Source organism: Octodon degus, unplaced genomic scaffold, assembly GCF_000260255.1.
Source record: "Octodon degus isolate 3935 unplaced genomic scaffold, OctDeg1.0 scaffold00253, whole genome shotgun sequence".
Lineage (NCBI taxonomy): Eukaryota > Metazoa > Chordata > Mammalia > Rodentia > Octodontidae > Octodon > Octodon degus.
In genome coordinates this window covers 115,099-132,221 of record NW_004524829.1, presented here as the reverse complement: position 1 = coordinate 132,221, position 17,123 = coordinate 115,099, and the positions used below count along the sequence as shown (strand labels likewise).

General features: G+C 38.6%; 1 pseudogene; it reads right to left on the bottom strand.

Moving 5' to 3' along the window:
- Positions 1 to 15,642: 15,642 nt before the first annotated feature.
- Positions 15,643 to 16,047, bottom strand: LOC101562838 (annotated as a pseudogene).
- Between the last annotated feature and the right edge of the window lie 1,076 nt (positions 16,048 to 17,123).

Below are 17,123 nucleotides of genomic sequence, written 5' to 3'. Positions count from 1 at the left end.
TGAAGTGGCAGCTGATGCAGAAGACTTTAAATTGAACTTAATCCCAGTTGTTGACTCTTGTGCAATTGGGGTTCTGTTCAGAAAATCCCTGCTTGCACCTATGATTTCAAGAAATTTATGCATTTCACCTTCCAGGAAGTTAAGTGATTCTGTTTTAAGTGGGTCTTTGATCAATTTTTATTTCAGTTTAGTATCTGGTGAACTATACGAGTCTAGCCTGACTATTTCGCTTGGATATACCAGTCCCCCCCCCATGACTTGCTGAAGAGGACACTTTCCCTCCAGTGTATATTTTGGTCCCCGTTGTCAAAAATCAGTTGGCTAAATGTGTCTAAGGTGATTTCTGCACTGTGTTCCATCGATCTGCTTGTCTGTCTCTGTGCTAGTAGCTTTTCATCACTGCAGATTTGTGATATGACTTAAATTGCAGGAAGGTGATGCCTTGTGCTTTGCTCTTGCCACCTGGGGTTGGTTTTGCTAGTCAGGTCTCTTCATTTGGTGCCAAATGAATTTTTGTTTTGTTTTTTCTACTTCTACAAGAAATATTGTTGGTGTTTGGTTAGAACTGAAGTAAACCTTTAAGTCAGCTTTATGAGTATGGCCATTTGGATTATATTGGTTCTGCCTATTGGAGAACAGGGGCTTTTTTTCCATTTCCTGATAAATTCTTCAGGCTCATTTTTCAGAGTTGTTAAGTTCTTTTTGTTGTAGAGGTCTTTCACTTTCTTGGCTAGGTTAACTCCTAAGTATTTAACTTTTTGATGTTACTGAGATAGTATTGTTTTCCTAATTGCTTTTTTTGCTGAATTTTTTACTAATGTACTGGAGCAGCCTATATGTCTATCAACAAATGAATAAAGAAAATGTGATATTTATGCATAATGGAACATTATTCTGCTGTAAAGAATAATATATCGGAGTCATTTGTAGAAAAAAAGGATACACCTTAAAAGCAGAATGTTAAATGAAATAAATCATACACACAAGCTTAAATACCATATTGTTCTGTCATATGAGAAACTCAAGGTGTAAACAAAGAGCAAAATAAAACATAGATTGAAACTGGGCATGGTGGTGCATGTCTGTAATCCTACCACTGGTGAGGATGAGACAGGAGGATTACTGTGAGTCCTGAGCTGTATAGCAAGACTCTGTACAAAATAAATTAACAAATAAAAGATTTAAAAATTTTAAAAAACATAGATTAAAAGAAATAGGAAGAGAGATTTACTTCACATGGGAAAGGGACAAAGAGATGAGGGGGGATAAGAAGAGAAGAGGATGTATAAAAGAATATATCAGATAATAAATATATTACCCACAATGAAAGTATGTATCACAAACATGTACTGATATATAATTAATTCAAAATCAAATTTGTGATAAAAAAATTTAATTCAGTTATCATAATTGAAAATTTCACAGTATAAAACAAAAAATTATTTGATAATCTCCATAAAAAGTAGATGAAATCATTAGCAAAATCAATGCCCATTCCCAATTTTTAAAAAATTTCAGAAAGCTAGTTGAAACAGAGTTCCTCAAATGATAAACAATATTTACACAAAAGCTAGCTATTATCATCTTTTATTTTGAAAAGACTAAATATCCTCTTGAAAGATCAGAAAGGAGGCTAGATATATGCTCTTTTCATTACCCCTAGAGAAGTTGAACACTTCTGACAAACAATGCACTATAAGCCTAAGATGGTACAACAAGAAAAGATACAGATCACACAGAAAGAAAAGCTATCTTTTTTCCAATGGACGTGTTTGTCTATAGAGTTCTTAAGACTCTATAAATAACCTATTAGAACCATAATTCCCAAGGTCAGTGTGCAAAAAAGCCCTTTGTATTTCTATATATCAGCCATACCCTATTAAAAACTTAAAAATAATATTTGTAATATCACCAAAAATTCTGAGCATAAATGAAGAGAAAATCCTAAAAAAATCTAAAATATTTCAAAATATTACTAAGAGTAATGTGAAATAATCCAAATTAATGAAGAGAAATGCTGTGTTCATGAATCAGAAAACTCAGTATCATTAAGATGTTAGTTTTTTCCTAAAATTGTTCATTCTTTTAACATATTCCAATAAATGTCATATGGGTTTTTTTAAACTAATGAGCTAATTATAAAATGTACATAGAATTGCAAAGGACTGAAAACGCCATAATAATTTTAAATACTGAGAACAAATACTAGGACTGAAAATCAGTAAGAGTATAAAAAACCACCACCCATATTCATATAATTGACTTTTCTAGAATATTCCAATCAATAGTAACAATACACTTTCTTTTCAAATAATTTGCAATTAAGTCATAAGATTTATTTTTCTTTTATTACAGCTCAAACAAATTAGAAGTCAATATTAGAAAAACATCTGGAAATTCCCCTATATACGAAAACAAAGTAAAACCTTGTAAACAACTCATGAGTCAAAAAGGAAATATACTACAATTTAAAGATTAATGCTATAATAAAACTGAGGAAGCTACATTATTTTACAGGTGAGAAAACCAATTCAGAAAATGTAAATCTCCTGCTTAAAGCACCACACATAGACTTTGTCATGGATGAAAGAGGTACGTATTTGAGCTAGGATGGTTCCCAAGTCCTATCTGATATCCCATATAATAAATCACTTACATCTGCTGGTAAGACCTAATACATGATAGGAATAGCAGCAGCAGCAGCAGCAGCAACAGAAGCAGCATCCAATCTTTATTGACTAGTTTGTATGACAAGACCATTTTTGAAGCACTTATTTGATTTGGTTTACTTAATACATAATAAACATTGGCTCACTTGGTTTAATGACAGAACTCTCTGAAGACTGTCCTATACCTATCATCATATAAATAAAATACTTGGAATGTAAAGAAGATAACTTGCTTTGTTAATTATGTTTATCTCTGGATTGTAATGTTTTGGAGTAGTATTGTTTTCTAAATTTTCTATTATAACCCTTTATTACTATTATAGTTATAAAATAAAAGCTGAGTTCTTTCTTGAAATCCCCATGCCCTTTGCCTGAGAATGGTACTATTCTTTTATCATAATTACTTAGAAAAACAAAATGTCAGTAACTCAATTTTGCCATTCCTGTCTCCAGCCAGATCCAATGTGGCCACAAACTAACAATGACCTTGTAGGAGTATAGCATCACCTACCTTCCTTGACAGAAGGCCAGCTCTTCTGAGAAGTACTGCTGAGAAATGGCAAAAGCAGTGATGCAAGACCCATACGGGGGGCAGAGAGCTGTGAGTCGTCCTGCTCATCAGCTACCATTTGAGAAAGATGGGCTAAGAGTAAGTCTGATGCCTCAATAAGGAGGCAGACAAGGAGAAAACACGGAAACAGCTGCTTCTAGCTCCCACATCAATTCAGTGAAGAACTTACAATAGAGGGCTGGTATAGCTTGGTAGCACAAATGCCTCCCGGGCGAGCACAGGGTCCTGTGTTCTATTCCTGGTCAAAAAAATAACAATAATAAAGAATTTCCAGTAGAATAACTACCTTAACTATCTTGTGTTTGTGTGTATATATGTATGTACACAGATGTATATGTATTTACCTATTTTTTTCTTTCCTTCTTTTCTCCTTTCCCCCAATGCCTGTAACTTGTAATAGGAGCAACTACTTTGAAGATAACAATATAATTGTACTAGCCATTGCTACTGTCCTACAATCTTGCTTTGAAATTTTATACCATTGATTTTATTGTTCATTTTTCTTTCCTTTAATATAAAGAATAAAAGTTTAAAACATTTTTCAATAGAGATTTACATAAGTCAAGACAATAAACAGATTCTAACATCATTTACAGATTCTTACAGATCTTCAGTATCAGTTACAAATTGTTTTTAATATAGGGCCATTTTGTCCATTTTTGAAAAGCAAAAATCTTCAAACGTCTTCTCTTCTGGATGAAAGGATAGCAGAAAGGACAGATGGGTACAACTAGATCTCGGAGGGCAAAGGGATGCAACAGGCTCTCCACTGATTTGTCAGGTGTGCTTAGTGGCAGATCCTCCAGCAACCAATCAGCATGAGGGCTGGAATGTATTAATGAAATTGTCCAAGCTCCCTGATCTCTTCAGATGACAGCAGACAGTCTGCCTTACTCTACAGACATTAATTCATTCTCTCTTTAAGATAGGGGGCCAGGAAGGGAGAGAGAGAGCAAACACAGTACTAGCAAAAAAGTCTGACCTGTGATTGCTTTGTCTTGTAAATGACATGGAGAACACCAGAAATTCCAGTTAGAAACACATCAGGATTTATTTTTATGAGTTTTCAGCTTCAGGAGTTATTTATGGGGCAACTCCTGAGACAAAGTAATCATTCACCATGCATCACAGGAACTGGGTCTATGTTCCAAAGAGAATAAAATATTCATTTGTTTATTAGGTATAAGATTGGGAAAATCAACACTAACACTTAGTGGTCAGGAGGAACTCTGTCACCTTAATCTATAGCCTCTCCAGCTGCACAGTCAATACCCCCTCACCTGTATCCCTAAAGCTTCATGGAGCCTCCTGTTTTAACTTTTGGCATCTCTACACCTTGTGCCATGCCATGCATCATAACTAGGTGAAAATATAGCTTTGTGTTAGATGAAAATAAAATATGGACCTTCTGGTAATTAATGTGGTGTCACTGATCTTACAACAAACCAGAACGATGAAGTGTGCCCCAGTAAATCATGCTTACAAGCAATCAGCAAACCTATCGCATGTTAGTCATGCTGAAACAGCCTTTGACTGTGACAGAGAAACCTCACCCCCAGACACAGGCAGATACATTTGTTAGTTGTCAGTGCTTTGGTCTCTAGATCCCTGCCATCTCCAGACACACATGCTTAGCATAAACTCCAAACTTCTTAGAGTATAGTTATGATTCCTGACCATTTCACTTACTCATTCTCCGATCATTCTGATTTTCCAGGTGAAAGAAAAATAAGTTATACTGCCATTTTGGTCTTTGATATTTCACAAATATAACTGTTGAATTATGGTTTCCTCCAAATCTTTTCCTGTCTCCATCATCATTATTTTTGTAAAGATTGTACAAAGCCTTTGCTGCTAGGCTCAGCCCCTCCTAGTTAACATTCTGCAAGCTGCATCACCTCACTTACATGGAACTATTGAAATTTTGCTAGATGTGCATTTCTAGCTCTTATTGTTAGGTTGTATTCTTTTCTCAAACTATAAAAATATTTCAGGGTGGCCGGCAAGATAGCTCAGTGGTCTAAGCACCTGCCTGGCAAGCGCAAGGATCTGGGTTTGATCACTGGTACCACATGCCATGCTGGCCCAGCACCTAGCTGGCCTCTGAAACTGGGTCTGGTGGTGCATGCTGCTAATTCCAGCACCAGGGAAGCTGGGAAAGGAGGATCACTATGAGCCTGAGCTGCCTAGTGAGACCCTGTACCAAATAAATAACTACATAAATAAATTTTTAAAAAAGAAAGTTCCATCTCTCAAAAGTCAACCATTGATCTTTAAAGAAAAGATTAAAAATAATGCTGCACACAAACAGTCCTATTGGGCTACAATCTGAGTTTATGTCAACTACATAAAAGAATTCTCTCTACTACCAAGTCTGGATTGCAAATTCTTTTTAGATGATGAGTTTCTCTCCCCGTCATCCATTCAAGTGTGTACATTTACAGTTTGAAATTCCGAACGGGTCTTCTCAAAGCTCTGAAACTTTATTTTTTTTTTTTGAAACTTTTCTTTCAGCTTTAAACATAGTAGGTTTCTCTGATTCCAGGCTTTTGTGCCTGTAGTGTAGAATTTGCTCTTAGGGACTCTCAGTCCATATAGCTGTGCTCTCTCCATGGCAGTAAAAAGGGGAGCTGGGCAGCTTCTGCTATGGAGACAGTTTTATACATGCAAAGTAAAATATATGGAAGGGTACTGTTTCAGTCTGGTTCTTGCTACTATAGCAGAATACCTGAGACTAAATAGTTTCTAAAGGACAGAAATGCATTGCTGTGGAAGTTTGAAGCTCCAAGGTCAGGCACCAGCAAGTCCCAGTGTCTGATGAGAGCTACTCTCTACATCCAAAATATCACCTACAGCTGCATCTCCAGGGAAAAGAACCGCCATATCCTCACATGGGAAAAGGTGGAAGGGAAGCTACTTAGACTTTAGCAGAACTCCCTCTGACTTTTATAATTTTAGCATGTAATAGGTACATAGAATATTGGCTATCAATACAGCACTTCCTGGTCCAAAAATATCCTTGGAGAGACAAGGATAGCTATCAGAGCCAGCTGGTAGAGGAACCAAAAATGTACAGGAGCTGGAGAAAGCCTGACACGGAGACAAAAAGAATGGCCAGTAACAGAGCTGATACTCACAGGGGCCAGATAGATGCATTTTAAAGGAATGGTTCATTGAAAACAAAAGCATCAAACAAAAAAGAAGTTATCAAAGCTAAGTTTGCAGTTTGATGGCCAGAGAATAGACAGTTTTGGGAACCAGAACAAAGTTATTTATTTTATCCTGTGTTTTTTGATAGAAGACAATGATGTGTGCATTCAGATCCTTACATTTGGGAGAAAAAAACCAACATACCTAAAATCCTGGTAAGATGAGACCTGTAGATTGGATTAATGGAGGGAAAATCTAAAACATGTGATGGAAGGAAACATCTCAATTTGTTGACACTTTAGGAGCTAGAGGCCAAAGAAATCACTGGGCTATCAAGCCTGGATGACTAAAATTCCTAACACATTGGCAGGAATTGCAAAAATGCTAAGAGGGAGAGAGCTGCCAAAGGGAAGCATCTTAAATAAGGGGCACACCAGCTACCAGGCCCAAGGCAGGAAGGCAGATAAAGATTCCCTACAGAGCAAAGCAGGCATAGCTGTGAATTGATATCCGTGCTGAGTGGTTACCACATGTTAAGTGACAGAAGCCACCTGCCTACAGTCTTGACCATCATTGAAAGTCCCAAAACAAATGAGAGACCATGCAAAACAAGTGCGACCTGGATGTGTCCCCACCAGAAGGTGAGCTCTAGTAGGGCAGGGACCCGTGTCTGTTCACCGCTGCAGCACAAACACAGGGCACTGGGGCCAGTAGGAGAAGTGATTTCCCAGCCATAGTGGCTGAATTAAATCTGTCATTTCCAGGAAACCAAGCAAAGGGACTGAGCAGAGAAATTAATTTCTTAGGACCTGGGAGATAGCTCAGCAGCTTAAGTGCCTGCTTAGAAAGTGCAAGGTCCTGAGTTCAATCCCTGATACCAAAAAATAAAACAAAATAAAATAATATAAAGGATGTTGAGAAAACACTATAAAGGCATGAGTGTTTCTCTGAGTGTCTCTCCCTCTTCCTCTGAAGCTTTCATACCACAGGGGTCATCCTTGTGTCTTAATTAATTTTCTCTTGTTGCTGAGACAAAATAGCAATATCCAAAATTACAGGGGGAAAGCTTACAATGTCTAGAGGTTTTAGCCCACAGTCAGCTGACTCCGAAGCATGTTGGCACACGGCAGACGCGCAATTGTTGATAGTAGCAGAATACAGCAAGAACAATGAGAGGAGAGAAAATCCTCTTTCTGTGCCTTATTGTATCCGGTCTACCTGATTAGTGCTGTTCCAATACAGTCAGCAGACTGACCCAGCAATCATGTATACACCCTTAATCTCAGTACTCTTAATTCTGGTATTGAGCTTCGAATCAATCATCAATCACAAACTTTAGATTCATCCACCACTGAAAAAGCCCCACATAAAATTGTATAAGGTTTTGGGGGAACATACTGATGCAAGCCATGGCAACCTGGAAGGAAAGAATGTCACACAGAGAGGTAGAGAAGACCCTGAAAGAACAAAGTAGGCCTTGCTGAGTTGTCCCCACTTTATTTCTAATATATCATTCCTCTTTTTCCCTAATCAGAATTCTATATGACTGCCCATAAATATAGTTTTGCCTGAGTCTTACATTTTCATTTCTGAAAGCCCTTGTACAACTTAGACGAAATAAATGTGTTTTGTCTTGTTATGATTTTTGTATTTTAGGACAGGGTCTACAGGGTCTCACTGTGTATATCAAACTCATAGTGATCCTCCTGTTTGCAGCCTCCCAAGTGCTGGGATTACAGGAGCTTGCCGCCACTCCCAGTCTCAATTTCCATCTCTGCATACCTCAGGGGTGAGGCCAACACAGAAGACCCAGCAATGGAACTCCCAGCCCCTGCATCTGCCTAAGCAGGTTCTTTAATTTGCTGAACTATTTGTCTGGCCCCATGTAATAAATATGTTATATTTTTGTCTTGTCATTCTACATTTTGTTATAAGGGTGTCTCTCATGAACCTAACAATGTGATAGATAGATAGATGGATAGATAGATAGATAGATAGATAGATAGATAGATAGATAGATAGATAGATATGTAATACTCCATCTAGACAGAATATCCGTATATAATAATATCCGTATATACGGATATTTCTTCTGTCTAGATGGAGTATCATGGTTCGGATCCTAAATGTCACCCAAATCCTCATGTGTTGAAGAATTCACCACCACCAATGCAACAGTATTTTGAATTATAGTTTGTGGAAGATTATTGATACAAGCTCTGTCCTCATGAGTAGATTAACTCATTCATAGACTCATAACTTCATAGGCTCCCGGGCATTGGTGGAAACTACAAAGAATGGCCTAGCTATAGGAAGTGTATCTTGGAGTGTGAATTAAAGGCTCTGTTTTGTCACTGGCTGCTTCCTCTCTCTTTCGTTCGCTACTGGACACAGTGAGCTGAGCAGCGTTCCTCCATCCTGGGCTCCCACCTCTGTGCTCTGTCTCACTGCTGGCCCAGTACAACACAGCCAAGCATCCATGATCTGAAACTCAGAAGCGGTAAGACAAAAATGAAACTTTTCTTGGAAATTGTTTTTCTGTATTTTGTCACACTGGTGCAAAGCTAACTTTCTCTCCAGAGAAAAGGGAAGAATGCATTCTAGGGAAAGGTAATTGTCCTCATCACTCTCTCATGCTGAGGCAAAATACCTTATACCTTTAACTTAAAGAGGGAGAGACTTATTTTGGTCTACACTTTCAGCAATTTCAGATCAGATGGTTCACAACACATATTAGAAAGGCCAGGAAGAGGAAAGTTGTCCATCCCAAGGCAGCCAGGAAGTAGAGAAAGACAGGAGGCAGTGGGAGGAGATGTACTGCATATGCCCTTCCAGGTCACAGCCCAGGTCTGGCTCGTCTCTCCCAACGTCATCCCATGTCCTAACAATCGTCACCCCATATGTTAAAAAGGAAGCGAGGAAGGGATGGCCTTTGCAAGACACAGAGACTTTAAGCACCACATCAAGATCTTTTTTACAGACTCAGAAAGTACATATCACAAAGCACATATTTCAAAGTATCCTTAAACATGGCGATTCCAATATAGAGAAAAACCAACCCTGCTGAGCATGAAATTGTTCAACATTGTATCCATTGCCCAACAAGCTTTCTATGAGAGTAGAACTTTATTTCTCCTTTTAAAGAACTTTGCCCAAGAAAAAGACTCCTAAAATCTGAAAGTGTCTTTTTAGTCAGAAATTTCATAATTAAGGAGAACCTGTATGAGACAGTGCCTGAAGCTCCTTCCAGTTTGTCCTGCCCTAAGACCACCATTGTCTGGGCCTAGCTGAGCTCTCAGGCCCAAAGTAGAGAAAGAACTCTATGTCTGGGGGAGGGGTGAACTCCCTCAGAGGAAAGGCTTTCTAACTGCTGTTCTTCTTATACTGTTATATTTGGAAAAGAGATTCTGTGAAACCGATACCATTGATTTTCTATATTTATTTTCTCTCCAAAGCTTCCATATCCAATGTGTTCTCTCTTTAGATCAAACATGTCCGTGGGAAGCAATGCTTAAAAAAAGAAGCTATAACATTCTGCCTCTCTGAAAAGTAAGTCTCTGATAAAGAGCCCTCTGAAAATGAGGGTGAGTGGGCACTTTGCCAATGACCTGGCCCTCCCTTGAAGACCACCAAGATGCCATCCCAGACCAGATGATGTTTTTCTGTAGCCTCATCCTCAAAGTGCTTCAGGCAAGAGTCGCATGGAAGTTGATTTGTTTTGGATAGCGATTGGTTTACTTCTATCAAATTGGCAAACTTATGGCTGAACTTTCAGCTTCATCATAACCATGAAGAGGGGCAAACCGGTGAACATATCCCCCCATATAATATTACAGATTTCCCTCCAGCCTCCATAACATCTTGAGATTAAAATAGCTAATTTTAACATTATGTAAAGCATAATAGAGAAGGGAACATTGCTATCCCTAAAATCTATGTTAATAAGGAAGCATAAACCTCAGGTATAATTATAAAAGGTCAGTTGGGTAACATTTTATTTTGCTTTGTTGAGACAGAAACTAGAGACAATAAAAGATCCTACACACTCCATCTTCTCATCTATTTCTTGTCAGGCTTAGCATAGCTCTACCACTGTAATGTCCTCCTCTCAGATTCTGCCTTACCTCTGATCTAGCAGCGTAGGGTCAGAGGATCTTGTGCTCCAGAATTTTCAAGATTCTGATTCTTTCTACTAGGTTCACTCTCTGCTCCACTCAAGGCTCATCTGATCCGTGGCCACACTGAGTCCCAAATCTGTCTGAGGTATATTTTGCAGAGAGATCGAAGTGTCCCTATCAGAAAACATAACTGGCAAAATTTGTCTCCAGCAAAGCGGCCAGCCTATGGGTTTATCTAAGAAAATAAGGACACCAGAATTTGATTGCTGTTTTTGAAGAAGGCAGGAAGCTGGGGCATTAGAACTAAAAGTGCGGTTTTGTAACTCTGTAGTTCTTAGTTCAGTGGCCAAGAAACAGGAGCTGTAACTCACTTGGCACTAGCGTGAGCCCTTTTCCAGTCTTTTTACTGATCTGCAAGTGCAGTACGTGTGGATCAGACCAGTACAGTGAGAAGACTGAGTATACACCCACACATGCACACAGGCACCCATCTATTTCAATGTTTAAACCCATGCATATGTGTCCCTTTGGCAGGAAAAATGTGACAGCCTCATGTAAACACACCCACATGTGTCTCCTGTGAGTTTCTTAAGCTGTTTCAAAGTTGGCATATAAATTGTACAGATTTTGACTTTTCAGGGGTTTGTATCCAATCTGGGATCCACAGAGTCCAACGAATGGTTAACTGGAACCTATTTGGAACAATGACTAAGCTCCAAATGTCCAAAAAAAGGAAGTTATGAGCCACAAATTCACACAACATACGTCGTTTTTAATTTTCTAGGCATTCTACTAGGAACAGTAAACAGAGACAACTGAAATAACTTTCAAAAGTACATTTTATTAAATACAGTATGTACAAAATATTATCATTTCAATGTGTCAATAACATAAAGTTTAATATTATAAAATCTACCATTTGTGTATTAAGTTCAAATCCATTTATAGTTTACATTTTCAGCATGTCACAATTCAGACCATCCACATTTTGATGGCTCAGTAGTCACATGAAGCCACTGGATATGCCTTTAGGCAGTGTAATTCTGATCTGAATCACTAATACCAGAAAGTGAGACACTACACGCTCTAGTTGTGTATGCCATATGAGTGAGTCTTCAGGAAATCTAAACTCATTTGAGGGTTTAAAGTGCTTATTAACACGGCTGTTGAATGACTAAAAAAACCTTTTCTCCTCTGCTTCCTAAAAACATATTTTTTCTCTTTATCGAACCAAACCAAAGGAACAAGTTCTCATTTGTTAAGACAACTTAATGTGGAGAATATCTACAGACCTCTCAATGGTGGGGACCAGTGTATGCGGACATGATATCCTATTTACAAACACTATTAGAACAAATCCCTCTATTCATTAAGAGAATGTAACTATATATCTATCCTAACTACTTTGAATGCACAGATACAAAATGGACATTCATCTGTATCCCCTTTTTTTGTTTAGTTCCGTTATCTGAATATTATAGGTGTGTAAACTCAGCAAAATATTCTAAAAGAGTCCAGTAGCCCATAATGGTATTGGGTCTTCTGCTTCATTTGCAATGTCAGAAACTGTTGACCTGAGTCCCCTACAGCTCCACATAACAGCATGGCTTTACTTCTAATATTTTGTTTTTATACTTTTCTGCTGGATGGTTAAGACCAAGGTAACGCAGGACCTATGCAACAAGAGTTGTAGCTTTTGGGTCTGATAAGGTCAGTGAAATCCAATACTTCTTAAACATGAAAAACACATAAAGAATTAGTTTCTTTATCATTACCAGAAAGGTCATTGTCTTCTAATTCAGAACCAGAAAATTACTACCCAAATGACCCTTTGAAAAAAGACAGATGATAAAAACAAAAAATTCCCTGATGCCCTATAATCAGGACCACAGGGTCAGAAAGGATTAGAATATATGCCTCCGCCCCTTGCTAGCTGATTGTGGATTTGCAGGCAGGGACAGCCTGGTATTCCAATGGGAGAGGCACAGATGCTCCAGAGGAGAGCGTATAAATGCAACACCAGGCGTGACTAGGTGGCATAAACAACACTAAGCAATACAAACACTGATAATACAACACTTATGGCTAGTGTAGTGACTCATTTGTGCTAATGAACTCAGCGAATGGCTAGTCTGGTGCCAAAAGAGTGTCAATTAGTTGCATGGAAAACATGGCTCAATTTAAGAATGGATGGATTAGAAGCCAAAGAAATATACTTTAATGCCCTTTAGTATTTGCAGGTAAATGAAATAGAGCAATTGGCAACTGAGTCCACCAAGCATTATTAGTCCTGAACGCCCCCTCCACCAAAGAATGCCTTGTCAGTGTGGTCTTCCACATTGACATTCCTTGGTATCATGCAAAATTTTCCTTTTAGTTGACTCTCATTTGATTTTCCTTAATCTAAACAGAAGTTTCTAGCAAGTCCCATTACATTTTTCTCATTAATGGAAGATAGAAAATTCTTTATTATTATTCTTTTGTTTTCCTATCACTTGCTTCTCATAAGATTATAGAAAAAAGACAAGAACATGAACAAACTCAAAATATGGAACAACATATTGAAAATCTCAGGTTTAAATTGGTTTAAAAATTGCATCTGATTTTCCCCCTCAGTACATAGCCTGAGCCTTCAGACAAGCTGTATTCCCTGCCCTTTTTCTGTAACAACTTCTTACTGAGCACTAAGTGGTCCAGCCTAGGATCAGGCTTGTGATCCTCCTGCTTCAGACCCAGAGAGTGCTGTAATTATGGATGTGTGCCACCACACACAGTTTGGGTGTGCTTTTAAACAAAACACTAATTTGATTATAAGGTTGGGAAGTTAAAGATACTGCATGCAACACCACCAAGCAGAATTTGAAGAGAAGTTCTGAAAAGGTGGCCGAGAAAAACCTTGAAATCAGTGTCTCTAAGCCTGTCATGACGCACATCAGAATATTCAGGAAGCATGAAGGGAAATGCCATTGATTTATAAGGAGATACAATTGAAGGTGCAGCTGAGGTAGAAGAAGTTGTAGTGCAGTAGGATCAACTTCTACTTGGAAATATTGGTAATATTTCAACAGACAATACTGAAAACTGGGTCTCAAATAAGGCCAACATTAAAAAACAGGTGTGCTTTACAGCTCTGAGAAGGAATGCTCAGGAATTAATGCTGTGTTGCCTTGGCCTAAGAAATCATGGTTCATAAATGCACTAATGGAAGTAGATATCATCCTGGGTGCAGAGTTACATGGAGAACACTGTTGTCTACAGACATCCCTGTGTTCCTGGACAGCAGGATTTGGAGAGCAAGTTATTTACAGACACCTGCTACCAAGCTCACTCACTCGCTTGTTGATGGAGACTCTTAGAAGTCCTGAATCTGGTAGGTTTCCCCACATCTCTGAGCCCAGCTGTTACAGTTTCTTCTTCATATCAAATAGACACCTACCCTAGTACTTGTATTCATGTTCAACAAATTATCAAACCTCTTCTTTGTTCTGTCCACTATACAAGGCACTAGGGGAAGGGGTAAAACAGGAAATTACTGCTTCTCTCCTGCTTTTCACAATCAATGGGGATGGCAATCATTACTTAATTAACAAAATATAAAGGTGCAAGTATTTATAAAAGTTTCCATCGTAAAGAACTTGACTCTACAAGAGTTTAAAAGCATGTATTTTCGTCAGGATGTCAGGAATGACTTCTCCAAGGAAGTTTCAGTTCCGCTAAATGATCTGAAAGACTCATTCAGTTCACTAGGACACAAGCAAAAGTACAAGCATTTGGAAAAGTGCATATACAAAGGTAGAATGGTGAGAAGAAGCATTCCAGACAAATAAGCAATAGAAGAAAATCTAGCAAAAGAAGGGGGGATATGGGTTCTAGAAATACAGGTGAGACAGTGGTGACCTAAATTAGTATAGGCCTTATTTACCTACTCTATGGACAAATGCTAATTTCATCCAAAAACACCCACACAGATATACTCAGAAATAATATTTTACCAGCTATCTAGCTATCCCTTAGACTGCTCAAATTGGCATGTACAATTAACCATCACTAAATATAAGCCAAAAGTGAAACAAGAGATCAAAATGACTCCTATGTTATCAAATCAAATAATTCAGGGATGCGATACTGACATAGAAAAGCTGCAGGTGTTGGGAGGTATGTGCTATGTTGGGAATTGGAGGGAACAGGAATTCAGAACACAGGAAATGAAGAATTTGTACTTGACACATTAAGTTTGAATTCTCTCTGCTGAATAGATCAAAAAAGTAAGCTAGTTTAAATTCAGGGGGGGAATAAAAGATCGGAGCTTTCAAGAACCGTTCCAGTACTCTGAGTATCAAGGTAGTGTTTAAATAGAGGAGATTGAGACACATACTCAGGAGGATGTTCAGAGACAGAGAGGAAAGTTTGCATCAAAGCTAAAGAAATCCCAATATTTAGAATTTTGCAAAGAAGGATGCACAAGTATAAGGCACCAAGAAGGAACCAGCTGTAGATGAATAAAAGCCCAAAGATCTTTGAATCCCAGCAGCCAAGAATCAAAATTTTCCAAGAAGGAAGTGACCCCCAAGCCCAGTGTTTCTAGAGCACACATCTGATAGACAAAGGTCCACAGGGCCAGTAAATAGGGAGGCCCCTGCTGCACTTGGCAAGATGGTTTCAATTGTTTGTGAGGAGCAGAAACTCTCAGATAAATGGTGACACATACATATGGAAGCCAATGATACAGCATAGGTGAAACAACCAACCCTTCAGGGTACCCTTGTCTACTACAGGTAAAAAGGAGGATTTGGGCTCAAAAAAAAAAGTTAGTTTGTTCTTGTTTGCATGTTTTTATGCTTTCTTTCCCAATGAGATATACTTGTCCTAATCAGAAGTGTGTCAAGAAATGGTTACCAACTGGCTCTCTGAAAGGCCAACTTGTAGTATCAACCAATTTCTCTAGTATAAATACTGTCAGAGGGGTAGATTTAAAGATACCCCTATCATATCACTGGATGTGAACTTGGACTACTTATAAACTTTAGAAATGAACTTGGATAATAAACTTTATTTATTTTTATTTTTTATTTTTTTGCATTTTTTGTGGTTTTACTGAAACACAAAAAAACATGCACACAGCACAGGCCATCTACTACTTTTCTTCATTATGCAGCCTGGCATTGGGATTGGCGACTCGGATGGCTAACTGGGCTGCTCTTTCCATGATGGCCTTGAAGTTCTTAGAGGATATGTTATGAACAATCTCTGCACAGTAAGACTTGTTGCGCATCAGCAGCACCTCCAGCTCCTTAAGATTGTGCACCGGGAACTTCCAGAAGCCGCTGGGCAGCATGTGCTTTGTCTTTTTGTTACTTCTATAATCCATGTTGGACATCAAGATCTGGCCCTTGAACCTTCTCCACACCCTGTTATCGATGCCTCTGGGTTTCTGGCAGTTTCGCTTAATTTTGACATATTGATCTGACTGGTACCAGATGAACTTCTTGGTCTTCTTTTTGACAATCTTGGGCTCCTCAAAGGGTCTCAGGGCCACCATGGTGCCAAGTGGGAGAAGACTTATAATAAGCTTTTGAAGCCAGTACTACCCAGTCCCTGCATAATTTGTTCTTAGTGCTGCATTTTATTGATGCCTTCTAGGTGAGAGTGAAAGACTTACAGTCTAGAACATAGACACAAAAAATCAGTGGGAAAAACCCTTGCAAAGGAGAGAAAGGCACTCAGAAGACAGAGCTACATGCCCGCTCTGAAGTGATGAAGAACATTCCTTTGCTATAGGAGATAAAAAGGAAACAGGTAAAAATGTCGGTGTTGACAAGATTCTCGCTTGCATTTTCATTCCATAAATAAAAAGTGAAGGTCACCAACTCAGAGAGGTATGGACTCAGAAATTTAAAAAGTTTTGTGGAAATAACTGAAATATTTATAGCAAAGAGTACACAAGTTGGATTTCTATATTTACAAATGTGGTACATTCTCATAAGAAAACGAAGCTACTTGAAGACAGAGACTGGAATCCCATTGCTGTTCTCTGCATCTTCCAGCCCCAGATTCTGTGCACGATAGTGAAGAAGGTTTTATTCGTCGGCCAACCTTGAATTTTCTGATCAGCACACCTGCTTGGGATGAAACTGACTTAGTGCTCCTTAAACAACATTATTAGTCTCAAACAACATAATTTTCATTGTGCAAGTAAACATTCATGTGCATTATAATTATCTATAGAGAACTTAGGCAAATAGCTTTCCCATCATCACAAATTCATGCTTGGTTGTAACCAACATCCCAAGTATTTTGCATTCTAGCTTAATAATGTAGAACCATCCCTCCATCCTTCTTTTTTTTCTACCCAAGAGCAGGTTTCTAAAGCCACAGTCCCCCACATTTTGTAGAATAAGATCTCACCTGAGCCCCAAGTCTGCCTTCCTTGTACCAAAGTGTGCCCCATGCTATACGGAGACCTCTCAAGTATGCGCTCTTGTCGGAAGGTTGCTCACTTCTCTAAAAAGCAGCAGGTTGGGACATTATGTCCCAAGCAGTCTCATGGGTTCTAACCTATGCCACAGGATTCCAAAGAAAGCTTACCACACTGCAGCTCTGTACGTGTGAATCTAT